Source organism: Canis lupus, chromosome X (genome assembly GCF_048164855.1).
Source record: "Canis lupus baileyi chromosome X, mCanLup2.hap1, whole genome shotgun sequence".
NCBI classification, from domain to species: Eukaryota; Metazoa; Chordata; class Mammalia; order Carnivora; family Canidae; genus Canis; species Canis lupus.
Genome location: NC_132876.1, coordinates 116,796,708 through 116,809,434, shown reverse-complemented (window position 1 = coordinate 116,809,434; position 12,727 = coordinate 116,796,708). Strand labels below are relative to the sequence as shown.

Here is a 12,727-nt window from a genome sequence, read left to right as displayed (position 1 = left end):
CCTCTACCTCTGTCTCTGCCTCTCTTTCTGTATGTCTCTCATGAATAAATAAATAAAATCTTTAAAAATAAATAAATAAATATGATTTCCCTTAATTGACTGAACACATTTATAATAACTGCTTTGAAGTCTTTGCTGAACCTAGCATCTGGACCCACTTAGAGTCCCCCTCTCCCACTTTTTTTCTCCTTTTGTTTTTCTGTATATGGGTTATACTTTCCTATTTCTTTGTATGTCTCATTTTGTTGTTAAAATCTGGATTGAAAACTTATGTTTTAGGGATGCCTGGGTGGCTAGGGTGGTTGAGCATGTGCCTTTGGTTTAGACCATGATCCCAGAATTCCAGGATGGAGTCCCGCATCGGGCTCCTGCTGGGAGCCTGCTTATCCCTCTGTCTATGTCTCTGCCTCTCTCTGTGTCTCTCATGAATAAAAAAATAAAATCCTAAGAAAAAAAGAAAACTTATGTTTTAGATAATATACTGTAGAAACTGTGGATTCTGCATTTTTTCCTCTTAGCGTCGTTGTTTTTGCTCATTCTTCTTTTTTCAGTTTTATTTTGTTAGTAACTTGCTTTGCTTTGATCTGTGGAATCTTTTCCACCCCTCCCTCATTCCCCATGTTTGTGGCTGTGATGTCTCTGTTGTTTGTTTTTTTCACTTCTAAGTTTTATTTTTATTGTTATTTTACTTTATTTTTAAAAAATCTTAATTCTAGTATCATTAACATATAGTGTTATGTTAGTTTCAGGTGCTCATCACCACAAGTGTGCTCCTTAATCCCCATCACCTATTTTACCCATTCCCCTCTCTCATCTCCTCTCTGGTAACCATCAGTTGTCTCTGTAGCTAAGAGTCTGTTTCTTGGCTTCTCTCTCTCTCTCTTTTTCCTTTGCTCATTTTTTTTCTTAAATTCTACTTATGAGTGAACTTACATAGTATTTGTCTTTCTCTGACTTACTTTGCTTAGCGTTATACTCTCTGGCTCCATCCATGCCATTGCAAATGTCAAGATTTCATTCTTTTTGTGGATGAATAATATTCTATTGTATATACACCTTTTTATCCATTCATCTATCTATGGATACTTGGGGTGCTTCCCTAATTTGGTTATTGTAAATAATGATGCTATAAACATGGGGGTTCATGTATCTCTTTGAATTAGTGTTTTTGTATTTTTTTGGTAAATGCTCAGTAGCATTTTTATTGGATCATTGGGTAGTTCTAATTTCAACTTTTTAAAAAATATTTTATTTATTTATTCATGAGTGACACAGAGAGCAAGAGGCAGAGACACAGGCAGAGGGAGAAGCAGGCTCCATGCAGGGAGCCAGATGCAGGACTCCGGGATCCCGCCCTGAGCCAAAGGCAGACACTCAACCACTGAGCCACCTAGGCGTCCCTAATTATAACTTTTTGAGGAACCTCCATACTGTCTTCCACAGTGGCGGTACCAGTTTGCATTCTCATCAACGGTATAGGAGGGTTCCTTTTTCTCCACATCCTTGCTAACACTTATCTTAGTTTGATTGATTGATTGATTGATTGATTGGATTTAAGTTTTTAAAGTAAGCTCTATGCTCAGTGCGGGGCTTGAACTCACAACCCAGAAATCAAGAGTCATATACTCTACCGACACTCCAAGCACCCCATTTATTTTTAACCTGGCTTCCTATGGGTCACTGTTTTGTCTGTGTAGTTTTATTTTCAGTCAGTGATTAGAGAGAAATTGTGCTAGAACAACTTATGTCAGTAAGGATTCTATTTTCTGCTGATGAATGTGTGTGTGTGTGTGTGTGTGTGTGTGTGTAGAAGCACTTTCAAAGTCTAGGCAGTTTTCAGTCTTCTTTAATTTTTTGCTGGGTCCTCTTGGGGCTTCTCTGTATGTGCAAGGAGCAGAGCAGCCTCCCAGTCATCTAGGATGTGTGGAGAGCTTAGGCCCACTCAGATTGGCCCTGTGCCTGCACACAGCTTCCCAATTAGCCAGGAATATGTATGTAGAGCATCTCTAGCCCCTCTCTGCATCTTAATTTTTAGGATCTCCCTGTTAAATTTCTCACTTTCCAGCTGGTCTGCTGCTCGCCTTCACTGGGATTGCACTTTAGGCTAATACAGCTGTGGACTTTCCTTCTTTGTTTCTTTGTTTCCTACCAAACTTGGAATTTTTACTGACAATACCACTGGTCATGGGTTTCCCACCTTCTGCTTCAAATTGCACCATCTAGCAATAAATGTTTTATTTTATACAACCAGCCCCACCTGACATTACTACCAAAGTATTACTAATTTGCTTAATAATCTGAGTAGACTAGGGTGTGTATGATCCGTTCCAGGCAAGAGTGCCATAGAGTCCCATGATTTTACACAAAGTTTACCAGTTTTTCATTAATAAATACGTCTCAAGTTTTTTTCTGTCTTTGGTTGATTTTGAGAACTTTGAAATGGTTGTTTTTGGCAATGGTCCAGTTTTCTAACTGGATTTTTGGGAGATTTGCTGACTGCTTTACTGTAGTATCACTGAAGGTCTTGCTTTTACAGTGATTAGTTTTTTTTAAATGTTAGACCTTATATTCCTAGAATAAACCCAACTTGGTCAAGTTGGTTATACTTTTTATATATTACCGTCTTTGATTTATTGACATTTTATTAAGAATTTCCTGTCAGTGTTCCTAAGTGATATTTGTTTCTAGCTTTTTCTTGTATTATCTTTGTTTGATTTTGGCATCAGAGTAATGTTAACCTCAACAAATTAGTTGGAAAATATTCCCCAATTTCCAGTTTTGGAAAAGTCTGTGTGTACTTATTTCTTCTTAAAGTATTAGGTAGAATTCACCACTGAAGCTATCTGGGTCTAGAGTTTATTTTTAGGAAAGGTTTTTTTTGTGTGTGTTTAAAAAAAAAAAAAAACAAAAACAAGAGAAAATCAAATTGAATGGGTGTATGTACGAGGAATCACAGACATGAAATTCCAAAGAAAGTGAGGCAACTAGAAGCTTATGAGCTAAGGAGAGTGGTAGGGTCTGAGCACACAAAGGGGAGAAGGAAATTGGCTGGAAGGCAAGAGATATTTTGAAAAACAAAGGTTGCCCTATTATGCAGATAAGTCCCTTAGGTAAAGGAGAGAGTCTGTTAATAGCTCTCTTCCTGGTATAGGCTCTCCTTTCCAATGTAAATGAAGGCAGTTGATGGGGGAGGCAGAGAGCTTTCCTGTATCTGCTGGGTTTTGATTACTTTTAACTTGAAATAATCTTTTTGTCAAAATGCTCAGCCTACCCTGAGCCCTTACAGTTCTCTCCTCTGAAGCTTTCTTTTTGGGAAAAGTTTTTGAACTACAAATTGCTATTCTGTTTCTTCTTAAATGTGTTTTAATAGTCAAGGAATCTTAACATTTTACCCAGGTTTCAAAATATATTGCTGTAACAGTGGTCATGATATTCCTGTAATGTCCTTTAATAGATCCTACGGTGACATCTCCTTTTTCATTCCTGATATTGTTAATATTTGTATTCCCTTGTTACTTTGATCAGTCTGGCTAATTTTTTTTTCAATTTTATTTATCTTCTCAATAATGGTTTCATTAAATTTATTTGTTGTCTGTTTTCTATTTAATTGATTTCTGCTTTTTTAATTTATTATTTCCTTTTGCTTGCTTTGGGTTTTATTTGCTTTTCTTCCCCCAAGGTTTCTTTCAGTGGAAGCTTTTAGAATACTGATTTGAGATCTCTCTTCTTTTATAAAGTATTCACTCAATACTATAATTCTTCCTCTAATCGCTGCTTTAGCTTCATCCCACAAATTTTGATATGTTGTATCTTTACTTTGAAAATTCTATTTAAAATATTTTCTAATATCCATTGTGATTTTTCTTCAACCTATAACTTATTTGCAACTGTGTTACCTAACTAAACATGTGAGAGATTTCTTTCTCTCAGTATCTTTCTCTCAATTGATTTCTAGTTTAGTTTTATCATAGTCAGAGAACATATTTTTAATCAGTCATCTGAAATGTATTGAGACTTGTTGTGTCCCAAAATATGGTCTATTTTGGTGAATAATTATGTGTATTCTTTTGTTGTTGGATAGAATTTCTATAAATGAACATCCTATCAAGTTGGTTGATAATGTTCGTCAAGTCTTTTATAACACTACTGATTTTCTCCTTATGTGTTCAACTTATGAGAAAAAAATTTGAAACTTTCAACTGCAATTTTTGATATGTCTTTTTCAAGAAATTGTCTTCACTCACTAATTACACCACTGTGAACAAACTCCTTAAGTTCATGGACTCAATTTCTCTTCATGGTAAAATGCTAATACTCTCTTCCCACCTCAGAGGATTGTTGTATTCACTAAAATGGACAAATCAGGAAGAAGCATTGTAAACCATCTACTACTATGTAAATGTATTATCTCATTAAAACCCACCTTTTGGATCACTTGGGTGGCTCAGCGGTTGAGCATCTGCCTTTGACTCAGGGTGTGATCCTGGAGTCCCAGGATTGAGTCCCACATCAGGCTTCCTGCATGAAGCCTGCTTCTCCCTCTGCTTCTCTCTTTGCCTCTCTCTCTCTCTCTCTCTGTGTGTCTCTCATGAATAAATGAATAAAATCTTTTAAAAAAATAAAAAATAATAAAAAAAAATAAAACCCACCTTGCAACACTGTATAAACATAAAAATTTAATATAGTAATAGAACACACAGCTTTGCATTTGTAATGTGATACTCCTACCAAAGTATCAAGCCTTTTTCATAAGTATGCAACATGTCAAGGCACAGGGTAATGCCTGGTAGGACTTAAGCATTTATTTTTTGTGTGAATTAATATTAAACATCCATAATAGACATTCAGAATCAACCGTTTTCATCATTATTTTTAAAGGAATGTAGTTATTTTTGCTTTTATAAAGAAGTGAAAATGTAGCTCTCAAATAAGGTCTGCCAAGAATCCCTGTAGAGGGACTGTCTATTCTGCTTAAGTGTTGTAACAGCATGTTTTTGGCTTTGGCTTATTGTTAGTCTAGCACAAGGGTCAGCAGACATTTTCTGTAAAGGGACAAATAGTAAATAGGCTTTACAGTCTATTGCAACTAGTCAGCTCTGCTGTTGTACTCAGAAAGCAACCATAGACAATATGTGGAGGAATTAGCATAGCTGTGTTCCAATAAAATTTTGTTTACAAAAACAGGTTGTGGGTCTGATTTGGCCTATTAGGCCATAGTTTGCCACCCCCTGCTATAGATAATAATCTCTGCTTTCCCCTCCCTCTATTCAAACACTGCAGTTTATCTCTTTACATGTATTTGGTAACTGAGAGAGGTAAGAAGATATCCTGTTCAGGGAGGGTGATAAGGAGAAAGAACAGAAGGATGAAAGAGGTTGGGATGGCAAGTGGGCTCGTTTTGAACTTCCTACAATGAAAGCAATGTAGATGCCATGGTTAACAAAATTATTTAAATACGTTAAGAGACCCTGACCGCAATTACAGAAGTGTTGTGGGGCTGTCAAAGGAGTGACAAAGAACTTCTCTGTCTTTCTAAATGGACTCCAATTCCATTCTGGCACCTTGGAGAGCATCCTTAGAGAGACTCACATAAAATTTTGGTGGGGCCTGACAGGTGCTGGCAGCAGGGAGGCTTCTTCTGGAGACTCAATGGACAGGGAATGGATACCAGGTTAGCAAAAGCAAGAAAGGAGGAAAGGGTAGATATCTGGGATGAATTATAGCTGGCAGACATTTTTGTGGACACAAGGGAAGCATCCTCATGAGAACTGATAGCGTGATCATAATGGTAGGAGAGAGAGCTGGGGCTTCAGTCCATTTGCTTTCCAGGTGAGTATTATTGAACCAGAAGATATTTAAGCAACACGAGGAAATAGCTGAGATGAGGCAAAGTGGTGTCACAGCCACATTTGGCCACAGAATAGCAGATGGGCAGGGAAGACCTCTGTACTTTCCCTTGGAGTGCTTTGCTAGAAGAATGGAGGTGGTATTCTGGCTTGGTCTATGGGTTTAACTGACTGGCTGGTTATCAGGAAGAGATTAACTGTTTACAGGTGGGGCAGCCCGGGTGGCTCAGAGGTTTAGCGCCGCCTTTGGCCCAGGGTATGATTCCGGGGTCCTGGGATTGAGTCCTGCATCGGGCTCCCTGTGGAGCCTGCTGTGCCTCTGTGTGTGTGTGTGTGTGTCTCATGAATAAATAAATAAAATCTAAACAACAACAACAAAACCCGTTCACAGGCCACTTGAGGCTGGTTCTTCCTACTCGGAAACCACCAAAGGAGAGGAAGAACATGCCCCTTGATCTTCTCAATTGCAGCTGGTAGTTAGGGAGAAAGCGAGTTTCTGTGAGCCATACCCAGATTCTTGTCTTACTCTTTGCCTCTTACTTTAAAAGTTTTAGTATAACCAGGCTGGCCTCCCATCTTTATATGTAGTTCAGTCTTAGAATGTTACCCTTGGAAATGGAAACTCTTGCTTAACACAGGACGAATTGTATTCTCCTTTTCTCAGAGATCAAAAAGGAGATCACTTACCAGAAATATATTTTCCTGCCTGTCTGCCATCTAAATGATTGACACAATGAACAGATAGCTTTAGTTTACTACTTGTCTTGGAGGTTAGATAGCAAATGGCTTGTTGGGATAATAACATATAAAAGAAATATAAAGGCTCAGATTCCTCTGAGGACAAAGATGCCGCTTGACAGATGAGTCCATTGGCTTGACAAGCTAGTGAACTTACTTTGACCTGTGGAGAAAAAAAAATCCTATGTATACATGATGACAAAACAAGATTTGGGACTCTGCCTGAGGATTTCCGTTCGGTGAAACAGAGTACTTTAAAATGCTACATTGGGGCACTTGGGTGGCTCAGTCAGTTAAGTGTCTAGCTTTTGGTTTCGGCTCAGGTCATGAACTCATGGGTTGTGAGATTAAGCCCCACATCAAGCCCCATATTGGGCTCCGTGCTAGTGGGGAGTCGGCTTGAAGATTCTCTCCCTCTCTTTCTTCCCCTCCCCTGACTCACACACGTGATCTCTCTCTCTCTCTCTAAAATAAATAAATAAATCTTTAAAAGAATACTCTATCAATTCTTGTAATATTTTAATATGTGGAAGCACTCTGTTATCCAATCATAATTGTAGGACCTGATAACAAATTACTTATTTTCTGATATAGTGGAATAAATAAGTTTACAATAAAGAAGCTTCTGGGGCATCTGGCTGGCTCAGTTGAGAGAGCATGCAACTCTTGATCTTGGAGTCATGAGTTTGAGCCCCGCATTGGAGGGTAAAGTTTACTTAAAAAAAGAGAGAGAGAGAGACTGCTTCTACACAATAGCAAAATGGGGAAGGGAATTTATGAACTACTAACTCTGTCCCAGACATGGGCCTGGGTGCTATACTTTTATTACTTCATTTATTTCTGAGGTCATTACCATTATCCCATTTTAGAGATAAGGAAACTAATGCTAAAGGATAAGAAACTGACCTTTATGAAAAAGAAAAAGAAACTGACCCTTATAGGGTGCCCACAGCTTTTATGTGGCCAAGTTGGTCTTAATATCCATACCTGCCTCCAAAGCCCATGGTCCTTATAGTTCTGTATTTTTGTGTAGCATGTGGCTCACAGTCTTTATTGGGCCTACATATTTCAAAGAGAGCTGGGAATACACATATTCCTGAACTCTGGCCCCAGAGATCCTAATTCTATTGCTATTTGGGAGGTGCAGTTAGAAATTTTCATTTTCCAGCATTCCCTATGATTTTAATGCTGACTGAACACAATGTTTGGAGGAGTGCTAGCCTGGACCTGAAGTTCTCCATGCTGGCTACACATTGATCACTTAGGAAGTCTACAAAGTACCAATGCTTACCGCCTCACCCCAGACTCTCTGGAGCAGAGCTCAGGCATCAGTATGTAAAAGTAAAGTCCTGCCCCCTCTGGATAATGGTCATTCTGATGGACAGTGAGGGATGTGACTCTCTGGTCTAGCTGTTTCCAGTCTTACTTTCATCACTGAGTAATGTCATGATTGCTGACAGTCCTTCCTCCTCCATAAGGCATTAGATTGTGATGGTTAATTTTATGTGTCAACTTGAATAGGCTGAGGGATGCTCAGGTAGCTGATGAAACATTATTTGCATTGTCTCTCAACGGGTGTTTCTGGAAGAGAGCTGCATTGAATCCGTAGACTGAGTAAAGAAAATCTGCATTCATCAATATAGGTGAGCATCATCTAATCCACTGGAGGCCCAAATGGAACAAAAAGTCAGAAGAAAGGCAAATTCTTGACCTCTATAACCACATGAGCCAATTCCTATTATAAATCTCCTTTTATATATCTCTCTATATATATCCTATTGGTTCTGCTTCTCTGGAGAATGCTGACTAATACATGGATTCTACCTTTAATATCTCTTCTAGATACTTGGGTCTTAGAGGAAAACTAGTTGATATTGGATGCATTATTGATTCTTCAATAAAACCTCCAAGTATGTTATATATGGTTGCTTTCTGGAATTAAAATTTTAAATATCACTTTCCCTTTGGCAAATGAGAGCTATAATATTTGCAAGTAAAATCTGATTTTGTTTCAACACTTCCTGCAGAATGGAAATCAAGAATGTTCTCAAAACTATGAAATAGAATGGGAGAAGAAAGACAAGGGCTGAAGATGGTAGATAAAGTAAGTGAGCAGAGGCAGGGTGAGAACCCAGATCAACTTTCCTGTTTCAATGGGATGCCCAGCAAACTCTGGAGAAAACAGATTTGGAGGAAAGAGAATGACAGTATTTTTAGATTTGGTAATTATAATCATTTTAACTACAGTAGATGGTAAAAGCTGCCAATATATCCTAGAATTCTAGTTCTGCTAGAATTCTATGTCTTGAAGAACACAGATCTACCACCCTGTATCCCATAAATACAACTCTATATTCCATAAATATTTCCTGGATGAATTAATTCCTCCAGGTGTATAGAAGGTTCATGGAGGCAGAATGGGAATTTGTCTTTTTTATTTAAAGAATTACCATCTACCATGGTAAACTGATAGTGTACTGTATCTGAACAATACACCACACAGTGTCCTTCAGTTTTGATGTCATTTGTATAATAACTAGGTAAGAATATGGCTTTTTTTGGAAAGCATTTGAGTGCTCTGAGTTCCTGTAGTGGAATACTGTCTAACCAGGGTTTGCAAATGCCAACGTCAACGAGGAACTGGGTAGGTAAAATAGGTAGGAGGACTGAGCAGATGTAAAACAAGAAGGGATGATAGGAACAATGGCATTTTTGAGCATGCAAGTCCTATCTGAAAGCATTCAAATACACGTTTGTAAAAAAAAACATTGTGTAAGCAGAATAAAACAGGTTGGAGGGCCACCACTTTGCAACCCCTGATCCAAACAAAACCAATTAGTATCCTGTTGCAGGCTTATATTATATAGATTTAAGACCATAATCCCTCGAATGATTTCAAAATTCTTTACAACTTTTAATATGCCACTTTGTTGCCATGCTCTCTTCTCTCCCTGGGAAAGAAAACAAAACTCAAAACACACAAACAGCCCTGTGTGTTCTTTAAACTGTAGCAGCTGGTGGCTAAACATATGGGAAAATTATTTCTGTGGTTATTATTATTCTCTACGCACTGTGCCAAATGGGGGAGAAAAATAAACTTTTTTGTGTATACGTTCAATAACACGGTGTAGACAAAACATATATTACCTTAGTCACTTAGATGTTTTCACATTGAGTTGTGAATAGTGTTCAGAAATTTATATTAATGTGACTTCTTGGGACGCCTGGGTGGCTCAATGGTTGGGAGCCTGCCTTCGGCCCAGGGCGTGATCATGGAGTCCCGGGATCAAGTCCCACATCAGGCTCCCTGTGTGGAGCCTGCTTCTCTCTCTGCTTGTGTCTCTGCCTCTCTCTCTCTGTGTCTCTCATGAATAAATAAATAAAATCCTAAAAAAATAAAATCATGTGACTTCTTGATACAGATACCTGCTAAAGTTTCTAAGCATAAATTTCCATAGGATGTGTTTGTTTTTAGGTTTAAAAAAGAAAAAGAGCTTTGTAACAACACAACACAAATAACTTTTAGGATTTGCTTTGTCTTTACTGTAGTTAACTTTTATTTCCTATTTCTTGGCACAATGTGCTGACCTCATAAATATTAGGTGTTGACCTGTAAATATAACTAAGAATTGTCAGTAAGTGGAATTGCACTTCTGAACACAGAGGTCAGATTCTTCTCTAAACTGCATGAGATTATTTGTGAGCTTGTAATATCGAAAGTAATAAAGCAGTTTTTTGAGAAGCGTTTTCAATTAGGGTGATTAACCAAATTTTATAATAATAGGGATTGTTCAGCATATGCTGCAAAACGGGAACTCAGAAAAATAGTCTTATCTCTCAGTTGTAGGGGTAGAAAAGCAGCCCTACATTTTTATGGCCAAAGAGGAAATAGGCCTATTTCAATCTAACAAACCTTGAAAGTGAATTCTGGGGGCATCTGATAATGGACAAGCTGTAATCCCTGCCCTCAGGAGGGATGGAGACAAATATGGTACAGAACTGTGTTGTCCGATATGATAGCCAAGAGCCACATGTGGCTGTTTACATTTAAATGAAATAAATTAAAATGAAATGAAATTAAGAATGCAGTTTCTTAGTCACAATGGCCATAATACAAGTGCTTAATAGCCACATGTTGTTAGTGGCTACCAGATTTGAGAGCAGAAATATACAATATGTCCATTATCACAAAGTTCCATTGAACAGCACTGGTGTAGAAATCCTGAACTCATCTCCAGAGTCAGACTAACTGGGTTTGAAACCAAGAAGAGTTCCTTGAGATCACTGTGTCTCAGCTTCCCTGTCTGTAAAATGGGGATGATACTTACATAAGAGGGTTGCTGTGAGGATTAAATGAGTTTATAATATGTAATTCTTTTATAAATACCTGGCCCATAGGAAGTATACAATAGGAGCAGTGGGGTAATTCCCCAGTAGAGGTTCAACACATTCTGAACTCCCAGAAGAGTAAGCAAATTAATCTTGACACAAAGTTTGAGAAAGTTTCATGGAAATGGTAGCATTTAAGTTGGACCTACAGTAATAAATTGTAACAAGTAAAGAAGGGAAGTGGATGGGCAGGTGGGGTATTCAGGCTGTGCAAAGGCATGGAGGCATGAAATTATGTGCCACATCTGGGTGATGGCAAATTGCCCAACATGTCTGTCGAAAAAGGGAAAGCAGAAGGTGAAGACAAGAAAGCAGGTGAAGCCAGACTGTGTAGTGTGCCTTGCATGCCACACTAAGGAAGCCAGATTTTATTTTATTAAAGCAAAAACAAAAACAGTAAAGGATAAGGATTTTAACATGATCATACCTAAGTTTTAGAAAGATAACTACGATGATACTGTGGACAATGGATTAAGGTGAGGGCCCAGCAGTCAGAAAGGGAAAAGGGGGATGATGAGATTATGAACTAAGGCCGAAAGTCTGTAAGTAAAGGAAAGAGGGATGGTTTTCAATTAGCAATAATCGCGCCTCGGATAAACCTCATTGGCTACGATACTGCCACTGCGCAAAGCTAGGAAAGAGGGATGGTGATAAATATGGGGGATGAATCACATGTGGGGAGATGGAAAAGGAGGATTTGAAGAAATTCCTTAGGCTTCTGATGTGGGTGGAAATGTTCTTACTAAAGCAGGATTTCAGGAGAAGGATCAGGCATTCATCTTCCCAGAAGCCTTCCTTGACCTCCTCAGACAGGGCTGACAGCTCCTATTTTGTGTCTTACATTCTAACTTTATTTATTCATTTTTTATTTGAGTGTAGTGGCAGCACAATGTTGCATTAGTTTCAGGTATGCAGCTTAGCGATTTGACAAGTTTATACATCATGCTATGTTCACCACAAGTGTAGCTACCATCTGTCCTGATACATTGCTATTATAATATCAACTATATTTCTCATGCTGTGCCTTTTATTCCCATGATTTATTCATTTTGTAACCAGAAGCCTGTATCTCTACTCCCCTGCACCTGTTTTGTCCAACTTCACTTACTCGCCCAGAAACCATTAGTTTTCTGTATTTATAGGTCTGATTCTGCTTTTATTGTTTTTTCATTTTTTTTTACATTCTACTTATGAGTGGAATCATGCAGTATTTGTCCTTCTCAGTCTGACTTATTTTACTTAGTATGATACCTTCTAGGTTCATCCATGTTGTCTCAGATGGCATGATCTCATATTTTTTATGGCTATGTAATATTCCATTGTGTTGTATAAACATGTGTGTACATATCTATACACACACACATCACACACACACACACATCCCACATCTTCCTTATCCATTCTATTGATGGGCATTTAGGTTGCTTTCATATGTTGGTTATTGTAAATAATGGTGCAATAAACATAGGGGTGCATATCTCTTTTTGAATTAGAATTTTGTTTTGGGGGGTGGGTAAATACCTAATAGTGGAATTATTGGATTATATGGTATTTCTATTTTTATTTTTTTGAGGAACCTCCATGTTGTTTTCCACAGTGGCTGTATCGACTCACATTCCACCAACAGTGCACAAGGGTTCCTTTTTCTCCATATTCTTGCCAACACTTGTTATTTCTTGTCTTTTTTATTATGGCTATTCTAACAGGTATAAGGTGGTAGCTCATTGTGGTTTTGGTTTGCATTTACCTGATGA

General features: G+C 38.1%; 1 pseudogene; it reads right to left on the bottom strand.

The window, feature by feature from the left end:
• Positions 1–11,489: 11,489 nt before the first annotated feature.
• LOC140628962 (U4 spliceosomal RNA) lies at positions 11,490–11,606 on the bottom strand (annotated as a pseudogene).
• Positions 11,607–12,727: the final 1,121 nt, after the last annotated feature.